At 35.6% G+C, this 13,128-nt stretch overlaps 1 protein-coding gene across 8 annotated transcripts in view; it reads right to left on the reverse strand.

Annotated features, from left to right (window-relative positions):
* Positions 1–13,128, reverse strand: part of CAB39L (calcium binding protein 39 like) — a 132,244-nt gene that overhangs the window by 93,202 nt on the left and 25,914 nt on the right. For 2 of the 8 annotated variants that reach the window (XM_086712348.1, XM_086712321.1), the window contains exon 4: positions 4,085–4,284. The exons of 5 other annotated variants lie outside the window; for them this stretch is intronic. The gene's annotated coding sequence lies outside the window, so the exon portion shown is untranslated. Of the gene's footprint in view, positions 1–4,084; positions 4,890–13,128 lie in introns of those variants that run through there. One more of the 8 variants, XM_025924481.2, reaches the window with a different exon arrangement.

Raw genomic sequence — 13,128 nt, forward strand, 5'->3', positions numbered from 1 at the left:
CATGTACTAATTCTATTTTTAAATCATTTTATTTAATTTAAATTATTCACTGAAAGAAAGCCAACTCAAAAATGAGCCTTCTTTCCTTTCACATGTTTATTTTACAATCAACAATGAGTGAGAGAGGAACATTTCCAAAATTCTTTCTTAGAGCTTGCTAATTTAAACTTAAGGCATAAATTACCTTCTCTTAAACTAAAAAAAAATAAAACAAACTTAGCCCCACATTTTAAAAAAAAAACCACAAAAGTTCAGTAATGAGCATTCTTTTATCTGTATTGCATTGCAAATAGAACTCACAGACATGATATGATCAAACTGCATCTATGGCAGATAATTAGGCTAGTAAGATTCATTTTTTTTTAATGTATATACATGAGTATATACATCTGTCAATATTCATTGAACTGTTCTCTTTAAATGGGTAAATTTGATTTAATGTATATTTAAAATATTTTTAAGTATTCCCAATGGTTCTGCTATATTTGTCATATCCAAGTAGTCCCCTTTCCCCCCACTGACAAAGTCATAATTTAGAAGTGCCTTCACAGGATAATAAATTACAAAGCATATCATTCTAGTTATGCATATTATGACACCAAATCCATTATAGAGCATATGATATATGTCAAAGTGTTTTCCAATCAATGGCTTCTTTAATGGTTCTATTTTAAAATACATATGTTAAATGTAATTAGGCACTACAATTAAATTTTTCACTTGAAAACCTATAGAAATGAGTGAAACTGTAGGCAATAGAGTATAAATAAGGACTTTGATCATTCTTTTTCTCAGTTCAAAATGACTAAGAATGATTTTGTTTTTATAAGTTTTATTAACAGAGTTTAGGAGAGAACTTTTCTAAAAGTGGACAATTTACACAGAAGTGGAAAACTTGTGAGAAGTTTCTTATGCATCCTCATTCATCTGGAAGCCTTGGTCAGACTTGCATCAGAATAAAAACTCTTTTTTAAGAGAAACCCATGTCCTTGAGAACTGTTCCTTAATTCTAGTGTACTGTAACCAGTGAAATAATTTTAAAAACACAATTAGTACATGAAGGTAGGAAGACACACAACAGCTAATGTATTTGTTATTACAAATAATAACCTACTAGACTACTATTCCAGGAAAAACAACCAGTAACTTCATTCATTAGGTTTATAGCGATGTTTCTGTTGACAGATCCAGGCATTTGTCAGAGCTAAAATTTTCTACATTTATTACTGATTAATGACTGTCAATGAATGAGAATATTATATTAGAATTTCATAATCTCAACTTATAGAGGAGGTCTGAAGCTAGGTCTGTATTCTCAAAAACTAGTACCTGTATTCAAAGCATCAGATCTCACTGAAATTCACAAATGTTATTCTTTACAACAGAATTATCAAGGGAAACTCAAAATTGACTTTTTTTTAGTCTTTCCTGTAAGCACATACATATTATACATAACAATCATCAAGTTTTGGTTAGATATTGTTATTATTAAGACAAGGTTTATAGTTTTTGAAATAGAACAAAGAAAGTATTTCTTGATCAAATGGAAAAGTTGTTCTGCCACTGAAAATCATCTAAGTGCAATCTGCATTCACCGTGTTGTTTATTTCATTATATGTGTTTATTACATTGCCAACTTTTAAATTTCGTACTACAGCACTTTAGAGAAACTTTTAGGACCAGTGTCACTAAACTTAATTTAGATAGACCTAATTTGAGTTTTCCTAATAGGCCACATTTCTTCATGAGTCCTGGTACACTTATGCAAATACATAAAGGTGACACCTTACCTTAGAATGTCCCATGTACTCAAGATACCAAGCTTGTAAACTGCCTCCCCCATCACCATCCCTACTCATTCAGGGCTGCCACTAAGTTATACCAAGGTCTTCCCTTTTTCTCGGAATAGTTAGGCCTATTCTGTACTAATATTGCTTTGTGTCTCACAATTCAATGATTCTTATCAGGCCATATCTTTCTCATAATGAAAACCATGCGCCCCTAAACCCCTTTCCTTTTTTGGGTATCTTGGAAAAATTCATCAGTTCCATTTCTGTGAACCAAAGAAAAAGTTTAGGCCTCATCTAGTAACTATTTATTAGGTATCTACTTATGTGCCACTGAGCTAGACTCTAGAAATGGGTGATAAGGGTAAAAGCAATGGCTAGAAATATGCCTATGGCAAGGGAAACAAAAATCACTAATCTTAACATGGGATAAGGTCTCATAAAGGGAATGCAATCAACCATGGAAGCTCTCAAAAGTACCTAGAAATCCTATTTATAAGCATCTTTCCCAAAACCCATTCATCTCATTAAATTTGCTTTTCTTCAAGCATTAATATCTAAGATAAATAAAAATAATGTCTTATTCAATAGAATTGTTTTTACATTTAGTTTCATTACTAGACTTGCTTTTCTAGTATTTTTCAGGGTGGCAATGGTTTTTCTATACTGCGACTGTAATATGTTCTCAGGTTATAATAAAAGTCAATCATTTATTGAATTATTTTCCAGGGAAGATGGGTCCCAAGTTCCCAACAACCCATTCACAATAAACTTCTGAAGTACAAAATATTTGTAAACTGAGAATGACTTAATCTTTATTGTTATATTTACATTCCTATGGGCTTAAGAAATGGTGCCACCACCAAGGTAATACCAGTGACTTACTAGCTTAAAATAAAAAATTATTCTGACAATTGTGAAGCTGTATGCAAACCTTCCACTGGTCTAAGAAGGACCGAGTATGGGAACTTCAGTAAAGAAGAAAAGTTGGTTTGTGATATTATCTTTATTTTATTTACTTTTGACTTTAAGTGCAAGATACTGGTCCAGAAAAGGTTTCCAAAGATCAGCTGAGTTTCTTCTTATACATAGGTCAAAGGCATTAAAAAAAAAAGAAAGAAAGAAAGAAACCACAAAACAAAACCTGTTCTACAGGCTTCTGCACACATAGAGGAAATGCACCACTTTATATATTATGTCTAGGGTATAAACCCTTTTGATATGTTTACTGACACTCTATTGAAGTTTTCATTTCAGCTAAGTTGTTCTGCCTTAAAGGACTCACTTGAGTCACTAAGGACATATATTTTGATGCTGGCAGAGAGGAAATTAGAAACTGCCTAGAATGGTGCACCTCTATGCAATGACTCACTTTAGCAGCTAACAATGTATATTTCCTTCCTCCCACAGAAGAATGATTACGTGTCTTCCACTGATGCCTTTAAAAAGACATATAAAAAATGAGTATACAATCTCCTATGTTAAGGTTGTACAATTAAAGTTTTTCTTGGAATGTGAATACATATTTTATGAGTTTATTTTTCTTTTTTCTGCTGTATTGCTTGTATACATATATGCATTTGGCTATAACAGCTCTTCAGCAGAACAAAAATATTATGTGAGAGCTTGGTATCAGCTATAAGAAAATAACTGTTTTAATCCTTAATTTGAAATCCATGTGCATCCATTTTGTATCAAGTGGTAAATTTGATATGTACGTTGTCTAATTTTTACATTCATTACAGAATTTGGGGAAAAAATCATGTGTCACTTATTGGATCTAACAGAAGCATTCAATATTTAAATTGTATGTCCTTGTAAATAATGGTATCATTAACACTTCCACCGGGATTATGAGAGAAGGGTGTAATTTATAATAATTGAAGATACCAAACATCACATTGATAATTTTAAATTTAGTGACAATACACAGAAAGAGGTAACTCCTGAATTTTTATGCAGTTGAAAAAGAAACATGAAAAGTAGTATACTGCCACTAGTTTATTTTTGGTAACCCTCTGTAAATAAAAACCCATTTCCAAAATAAGATATTCCATGGACACAGAATAGTTGGTAATGGTTCAAGTGCCTTAGGCAACAGAGAAGTATTGTTTCGTAGTTGCTGTTTTTTTAAACCTCTCCTAGTAACAGCAGTTCATCATGCACAAAGAAATAAGGTAACAACACAATTTAAAATGAATGTATAAGTAATAACTGTAAAACCTTTACTAAAACTAAAGTTTACCATATTAGTTCCATTTCTATGAACTAGTATAGATAACCTGGCTGATACTCACCAAATGTTACAGAAATGTCCAGGCTTGTCTAAGCAACAAAAAGTAGACACATGGTGAGGTGCTGAAGACAGCTCTCTCTTGGGCTCAAAGCACTTTACATGAAGTAGCTTTATCTTCCATTTAATACAGGGTGCCTCCTATTACCAAAGCGTTGCAGAGAAAAGAGTTTCCACAATCCCGTCTTGACTTTCTCTCTCTCTCTTTGAAGAGTAACAGTTACCACCGGAAAACGTTAGCAGAAAATGATCACTTGAACACTCACACAGGGCAGCTGTAAATTTCCACTCTCTTTGCTTGCTCTCAGATTCCAAGCCTCGCTTGTCTCTTAATCTGTCACAGGCAGTTCTGTTTCTGGTCAGACCAGCTTGCTTCTGCTTTCTCCTCTCCCTTTCAAATGCACTCTTTTAGATACATACCACACAGTAACAACTCCCTCTTTTTCTTCCTCCCTCCCAACTGTGCGTCACAAGAATGTGTGTAAAGCAATTAAAGCTGAGGCAAATTTAAATCTTGCTCCCTCCTCCCAAAACAGTCTAGGGATAAACAAAATATTTTTCTCATCCCATCTTTTCCCTTTAAAGTCCTATAGTCATTCATGTATGGGGTTCTGTCCACAGATTAAACTGGCCTGACAATGCTGTTTAAAAATGTTTCTAACAAAGGTGTGTTGACAGTGATAATAACAGATTCATCTGTTAATATGTTAGCTTCTCAGGGAAGATGCTGATTCCTAATCATAATAAAAATGTAGCAAGGAAATACTCAAGTATTATGAATTTAATCTTCAGATTTTAAAAAGCAAGGAAGATTTTAGAATTAGTATTCATAATTTAATTTTAAGTGTAATTTTGTGGAAGTTTACTGTATTTTAAAATATGGCATATTTTGAAACTTAGAAACAACATTTGTAGTTACAAAAGGGAAAATTACAAAGAACACAGAAACATATAGACCCTGAAAATATTAAGTAGAACAGCTTATACTACTTATGTGTAAACCAAATACAATTACTTTGTTTAGAAGCCCCCGTCCCTCCACATATACATACACAAACACTGCTCAGGATGATTAATATCTCTTCAATGAGAATTTATAAGGCTAAAGACTATTATAATACCACTTTTTCATTATTACACATGTAGATTTATAAGGTAAAATACCTTAAAATTATGGATCTCTCTGCAAAAATTGAGAATGAAGAATTAAGTAGAAAACTGAGTGGAATGGCTGGTGACAGGCTTAGACAACATTTGTAGGATTCTTTGGAATTAAAGAGGCAATGTACTCAGCTTGGAATACATGCTGGCCTTGAGAGAATGCCAGTCAGGGCCTGCTTTGGAGTTTTCTCTTCTAGTTCCTCAGTCCCAAAGACTTTCAGGTTCTGTCTCCCAGTTTATATTTCCAATCAAAATTCTCGGGCTCCTCTTCTTTTTTTATTTTATTTTTAATGTTTATTTATTTTGGTGGGGGAGGGTGGGGCAGAGAGAGAGGGAGACACAGAATCAGAAACAGGTTGTGCTGAGAACTCAGAGCCTCACACGGGGGCTCAAACTCACAAACCATGAAATCATGACCTGAGCTGAAGTCGGGTTGAACACTCAACCGACTGAGACACCCAGGTACCCCTAGGGCTCCTCTTCTGATGACAGACCTCTCAATTACAGAACTGACAATAGTCAGTAGACCTACTGTATTTTAATCTTAGTCTCTGCAGAACTAAAGCATCCCTAAGAATATGAGCTTAAATAAAGTGCAAAGCAAAAATCTACAGGGACACTTGGGTGCCTCGGTCACTTAAGCATCCAACTCGATTTCAGCTCAGATCATGATCTCACGGTTCTTCGGATTAAGCCCCGTGGCAGTCTCTGCACTGAGAGTGTGGAGCATGCTTGGGATTCTTGCTCTCCCCATCTCTCTACCCCTACCCCTGCCAAAAATAAATAAACATTTTTTAAAAATTATTGAAAATTTTTTTAAATCTGTAAATAGATTAAATTGTTTATTACCCTTAAGAAAAAAGCAAATAAAGCTTGGCTTTATTTCTTAATCTATATATCATATGTTTAATAAATATACCCTAATATACATATATTTGTATTCTAAAATATGTATTTCTTAAGGTGGTTCATTTTAAGTAGACTTTTAAACTTAAATATATTATAATGTAATTTGGTTCTTAACACCTAAGAAATAGGCACCAAAGATGACTAGAAATTAGTCTGTCAATTATTCCTTTAATTTGTAGTTTTGTAAAACACAGAGTTTTATTCCCTAGTTTTAAAAAATGTTAAATGGAGGGGTGCCTGCGTGGCTCAGTCATTTGAGCGTCCAACTCTTAATTTCAGTTGAGGTCATGATCCCAGGGTCTTGGGACCAAGCCCTGTGTCAGCCTCCATGCTGAGCACAGTACCTGCTTAAGATTCTCTCTCTCTCCCCCACTTGCACTCTCTCTCTAAAAAATAAAAATAAATAAAGTGTTAAATGGATATTATCACTAAAGGGTATTAAGTGCCTTGTATCTTCCTGAGTCCAAGATTATACTCAAAAAGTTCTGGTATACCTGAAGATATTCAGAATTTGTAAGGATGGTGCTTAGAATAACTACGAGGTAAAATTTTTTTAAGTCATTTTAGCACTGAGAGACATTATATCAATCTATGATTCTAAGGCACAAAATAAAGACAAGGTATTTAAAGTATATAGTAAGACTGACTACATATGATTATATATGTGTTTACATTTGATTCCTACCAAACACCATTTTTTAAAATGCACACAAAGAAATCACAAAAAGTGGCCATATATTAAGTCACAAAAAAAGGCAATAAATTTCCAAAGGAAAAATGGTACAACTTCATTCTCTGAAAACAAGATGATAAAAGTAAGTTATTTAAAAAAATTTTAACAGATAAGCAAATATTCTTTAACTAATCCTATTAATACTTGAAAAAAATTTTAAGTACATTCTTCTAGGTTGCCTGGGTGACTCAATAGGTTAAGTGTCTGACTTGGACTCAGATCATGATCTCGTGGTTCATGAGTCTGAACCCTGCATCAGGCTCCATGCTGATAGCTCAGAGCCTGGAGCCTGCTTCAGATTCTGTGTCTCCCTCTCTCTCTGTCCCTCTCCTGATTGCACTCTGTCTCTCTCTCTCTCTCTCAAAAATGAATGTTTAAAAATTTTTTCTTAAAGTACAGTCTTCTAAAAATTATTTGAACAGAGTAATTAAAAAGTACAATTACAGTGACTTTTGTTTCAGGATATGATGAAGTAACAGGGACTGAATTTACTCTTGTCTTACATAACTTAAAAACTGGGCAAAATATATAAACCAACGGTTTTTAGACACTGGACACCAGGCAGCTCAGCCCAGTAATCCCTGAGAGAAGGGAAACAAACAAGGTAATAGCCCCAGGCAGCAGAACAGGAAGGGGAACCCAAACAGAGCATGGCAGTCTCCCTGAGTTACAGAGACAAGGGTTGAGAATTCAAGAAGGCCAATGTGCCTAAAATCACAGGGCAGAATACCAGAGAGGAGAGAGTTGCAAAGACAGTCCCAGAGATCTGCAGAGGATTCTCTTCAGATCTTCATCTGAGAACTGATTAGCACGTCTGTGAGAAAACTCTCCAAGGCCAAGAGATGAACCAATGGAAAGAACCAGGCTGAAGAATTCCCAGTATTCACACAGGGCTGGAAATAGTTCCTGTTCCCAACAGCCAGAATGAAGAAATCTCATAATATATGGAAAGTTGGGTTGAATATTCTGAAGGATACTGCCTTGGCAGTGAGACCAAATTTGCCCTAGATTAAAAGTTGTTCTGGTGCTTCCTTATAGAGCTTACAAGTAGGTAAGTTCTGAAAGGTTAAAATTCTTTCCAAATAAATTAACTGCATCCTAGAGTAGATTCAAAATATTTAAGGGAATTTTTAGACATGTAGCACACAGCATACAATTTATGTCTGGCACCCAGTCAAAAATTACTAGGCATGCAAAAAACCAGGAAAATACAATACGGCTTTAGAATCTTAAGTAATAATTAAGGTACTACTATGAGTTAAGGTAATAATAGCAAATTTATTTGTTGAAAAGACTTTCTGTCCTTTTTAACTAGCTAACAAGGTATAGAGTGATCATTTGTAACACGCATGCAGTAATATACAGTTCTCCACTAACACTTTCTGCAAGAATTTGTCTTCACTGATGATCCTAACCTAAATCAATCATTTCATCAGGGGTTGAAAACTGGTCATTTAAAAAATTCTATTCTTCTTTCTGCTATATTGGCTGGCACTGTTTTGTAGGAAAGAGCTTCTACTCAACTATATTTCTAATTGAAAAAGAATGATTATGGCTTAATTCTCTTCCTTTAATTACCAATTCTGAGAGTAAAAAGCTGGTAACCTTCACTTCCAATGGTTGCAAATAAAAGATTGTTTTTGGTGAGGTAAGTCTTTCTCTTCTTTTGAATATCATTCAAAATCGTTCATAAATCTTTATATATTCAGTGCTTCAATAAATTACATGCATTAGTTTTTTTGATGCCATCCTTCTAGTTTGGTTTCCCAAAAAAGAAGAGTCTGAAGAAAAAGCCTTATGTAATATTAGTTTTAAAAGTAATCCAATCACAATAAGCAGGAGTGAGGGACAAGACGAATAAAATAAAGGAGGGAGAGCCAATTATGACAATATGCATTATCAAGCTGGCCACCTATTTAATTTGTCAGACTGAACCTCTTAAGAGCCATATAAGCATATTTCAGGACCACCGCTAAGGTATGAGGAGAAAAGAGAAAGAATAAAATTTATTCACTGGCTTCATTTTCCATTGATTAAAGAAAGGCTTTCCCAAAAGAGCATTAACTGCCATACACTTGAGTTTAACTCCTCTGTACCTCCAGGGTGCATATGTGTGAGTCTTCCCTGTGGACACTGCAAAAAGCCAGGGGCTTGCAGAACAGCAGGAAATAGAGCTATGTATGGTTCCACCTACACTAGAGTTTGCACAGAGCTGAACTGAGACCAGTGAACCCTAGGGGATATGCAATGATATAGAAGAGGTATTTATAATAAGTGTGCAAATGTCCCCAAATATGTCCAGTGGAAGCCACTTCAAGATACTTCCTGCATACTTTTGATACAATTCCATTACTCCTCAAATTTTTATTGCTTTCTAGTTCACCAGAATGTCCCAGCCTCACTTTGTATTTACTCTGTCACAGATCTGGAATGAGCCATTTGTCCAGGGAGCTCCAGTGTTTTTAGCGAAGTTTGGGTACCAGGCATACTCGTTGCTACCGGGATGTCACTGCTTCTAGATCCTTCAGTGATCAAAGTTAGGAAATACGTTTAAAAAAATATTATTAGTTTATATCTAACATTACAGAGTTTCAACTCTACTTTTTAAATCTTATATTTGTCTTCTCTTACATAAAAATCTTAGTTCAAAACACATTAACATAATGATGTGGTTATCTTTCAATATACCTAACATAGATTCAAAATAACATTATCAAATTTCTAACAATAAAACTAATAAGTGAAGTTTAAATAATTCTTTGCAGGAGCGCCTGAGTGGCTCAATAGGTTAAGCGTCCAACACTTGTTTTCAGCTCAGGTCATGATCTCACAGTGGTTTGTGAGTTTGAGTTCAGTGTTGGGCTCCACATGGATCCTACTTGAGATTCTCTCTCTCCCTCACTCTCTGCCCCTCCCCTGCTCATTCTTTTCTTTCTCTCCCCCAAAATAAATAAACTTTAAAAAATAAAAAATCAATTTTTCTCAGTTAGCTTCTTTTTAATTTCTTATGTTTACTTATTGAGAGAGACAGAGAGAGAGAGAGAGAGCAAGCTGGGGAGGAGGGGGGGGGGGGGGAGAGAATCCCAAGCAGGCTCTACACTGACAGTGCAGAGCCTGATGCAGGGCTCAATCTCAAGAACTGTGAGATGATGACCTGAGCTAAAATCAAGAGTTAGATGCTTAACCAACTGAGCCACCCAGGTGTCCCTCAAGTTAACTTCTAATTTAACTTGTAATGTACTTTTTAAGCATATACAACTACCATTATATTAGAGAGTTCCAATGTCAAAATGTTGGATTAGTTTACCTGATACAAAATCAAAACTTCTATTTTACATTGTTAATTCACAATTGAAAAAAGTTCCATAGAATGAGATTTTAATTGTTTATTATTATATAGAGATTTTAACAACCTATAAATAATGTAGTGCCATGGAGTTGTATCAGCTAATGAGAAAAGCAGAGAGGAAAAGTTAAAAATGCAAATGATACATATAGATCAAGTTACGGTCAAATGACATCATGGTTCACAAAATAAGCAATGATTCTACAGTAATTCAAATACAAAAACATGGTGGGAAAAGTTATTACTATATGTGGTAGTGTAACTATGCAGAATTCCAATACCTTCTCTACCTTAGTAGTCACATTCACATTATTGAGTATTGTAAGACTTAGATTCCATCTTTGATACATATCTACTTCACTAGCCATAAGTCTTATAACTAGTTACAGAATTTTTAAAGGCACAATATTAAATTGATTAGTTCATCAAAATAACACACTGGTGGTTAAAAAAGTGTTTACTGTCAGGGTGCCTGACTGGCTCAGTTGGTTGAGTGTCTGACTTCAGCTCAGGTCATGATCTCGCGGTTTGTGGGTTCGAGCCTTGCATCGGGCTCTGTGCTGACAGCTCGGAGACTGAAGCCTGCTTCGGATTCTGTGTCTCCCTCTCTCTCGGCCCCTCCCCTGATCATGCTCTGTCTCTCTCTCTCAAAAATAAATAAACATACTGTCAGCAGTAACACTAATTGACACAAAAACTGATTTGTCATGTTAAAAAAAAATCAAGACTCTAACATGTAAAATACAAAACACACAAATACATATTTTTATGATTGTTTTATTGGCAATTTAGTGCTATTTATTGAACTAAATTATTGTTAATTTTACCTTATTGGTTTCAGGGTTGTTTATGTTTAATGAGTACATTTATTTTTATTTACATATAAAAACTGGAGGAGAAAGTTAACTAAAACAATTGGACTGCAAGTGACAGACCCAATGCAAATTAAGTTCAGCAAAAAGGGAAATTAAGGATCATGTAGCCACAAGCCTAGGATTAGAGCAGTGGTTCTCAACTGGGGAAGCATCTAGTGGGGAGAGGCTAGAGAAGCTATTGAACATCCTAAAATCAGAGAATATCCTCTCCCCCAACAAAGAGTTATCCAGCCCAAAATGTCAACAGTACCAAGGTTGAGAGACCCTGGATTAAAGCTAACTTCTGCCAAAGCTTAAACAAGGTCACCGGAGCTCTTTCTCTCTCTTTTTGCATTGCTTTTTTTTGTGTGGCCTTCATTCATAGTTGGGCTCTCCCTATCTGGTAGAACAGATTACAAGGCCTTGGACCCCACAATCTCAAAAGAAGAAGTCTCTGGTCCTGATCCTCTCTTTCAATAGCCATATCAAACCTGAAAAATGATTTTGGTCCTGCTAGTTCAGGTAACCAATTGTTAATAACCGCATGCATAAGAACAGGGCCCACTTATTAACCAGCTTGGCTGCTGAGTGTGTTAGCATTAGTGCCAAGAGATTGACAGGCCTGTGAGGTAGGAAAAGGTGAATTATGAGGCTCACTATGAAAGAGCAACTTCAAGTCAAGAGTCAAGTGAAATGTTGGGTGAGATTATGTACAGTAAGATTGAACTTCAAAGCATATGTAGCTGGATTCACTCAGTTACATTTATGTGTTACATAAAACCATTCCATAAAGAAGTTCCAACTGGTTGCCCAGCATCCACACCTACCCTTTTCCTACATCTATACTTTCAACAATGGCCCCGCCTAACATTAGGCAAGGTTTCCACACGTGACGAACAGTGCACTCACTCTTACTCAAACTTGTTTACTGCCTCCAGCTCCAATATCTGTTGATTATATGCTCAATCAAGTTTGAAGCTGCTCCTTATGGTCTATCATCCTATGGCTCACCCCCACACCAAGACATCTAATAATAAACAAGGCAAAGTAAAAAAAAAAAAAAAAAAAAAAAAAAAAAAGACACCAGCAATAAATACTCCTACATGAAAAAAGGGAGATAAAAAATCAATCCATCAATCCATAATATATATGATATTTTGTTGGACAGGAAGAGCAAGCTTCCCTGTCTGGGAAAGGAAATGAGTTCCATAGTTACCAAATTGTTTGCCCCTGATTCTAGTCTCTAATCTCTGGGAGATCTCCCCTACCAGCCATCCCCCAAAATCACACTAAGAAGGTCACTGTGGATGGCTCCTGACTGGGAGGTTTCCTGCTGAAGCAGTCCACTTGTTTCGGAATCACATTCAGTAGTCTGGGAGTTTCCAGGGGATGGGAAATCACAAGCCTTTACTTCTCAGACTTAAATATCTTTGACAATACAACTCTCTTAGATTCTCTTTGGCTTTGTGTTTTCTACTAATCAAAGTCAGAAATCGCTGAATCTGAACTTGCTGCTGTGATTTTTGTCTCTACTGGCTTCACTGCTCTGTCCATTACTCCAGCCCCCAGGTTACACTGCTTCTTCCAACCCAATGAGGGTAAACCTGCCCCCTTACACCCAAGATGCATCCCAACAGATCATGTTGTATTCTGGGGTTGACTGTTAGCTTTGCCCAAGGGCGAAGAGATGCTTGGGTCCTCAGGCTTCTCCTATGTTCTGAACACATCTTTCCTTTCTCATCATATCTTTCATATTTTCTAACCATATCTTCTCCTAGGTTCTTTCATATGTTTCTCACACTTTCTGCCTCCCTGCTTTTGCCCATACTTATTTAGCTCAGGGCTGTGATCACACTGAAGAGGCAAATAGCAAGGTACAGTGGGGTTGGAACTCAATATTCAAAAACTTCATCACAATTTTTTTTTTTTTAAGAAAAGGTAGGAACCTAATAAAAACAGCATGGTCTTACATGCTAAATGGTTTAAAAGTACATAAATAATAATAGCATAAACATAAATAATAAATATGGCACTTTACTTTGAAA

The sequence above is a fragment of the Puma concolor genome, chromosome A1 (genome assembly GCF_028749965.1).
Source record: "Puma concolor isolate L17-30 chromosome A1, mPumCon1.1.hap2, whole genome shotgun sequence".
In the NCBI taxonomy this organism is placed as follows: domain Eukaryota; kingdom Metazoa; phylum Chordata; class Mammalia; order Carnivora; family Felidae; genus Puma; species Puma concolor.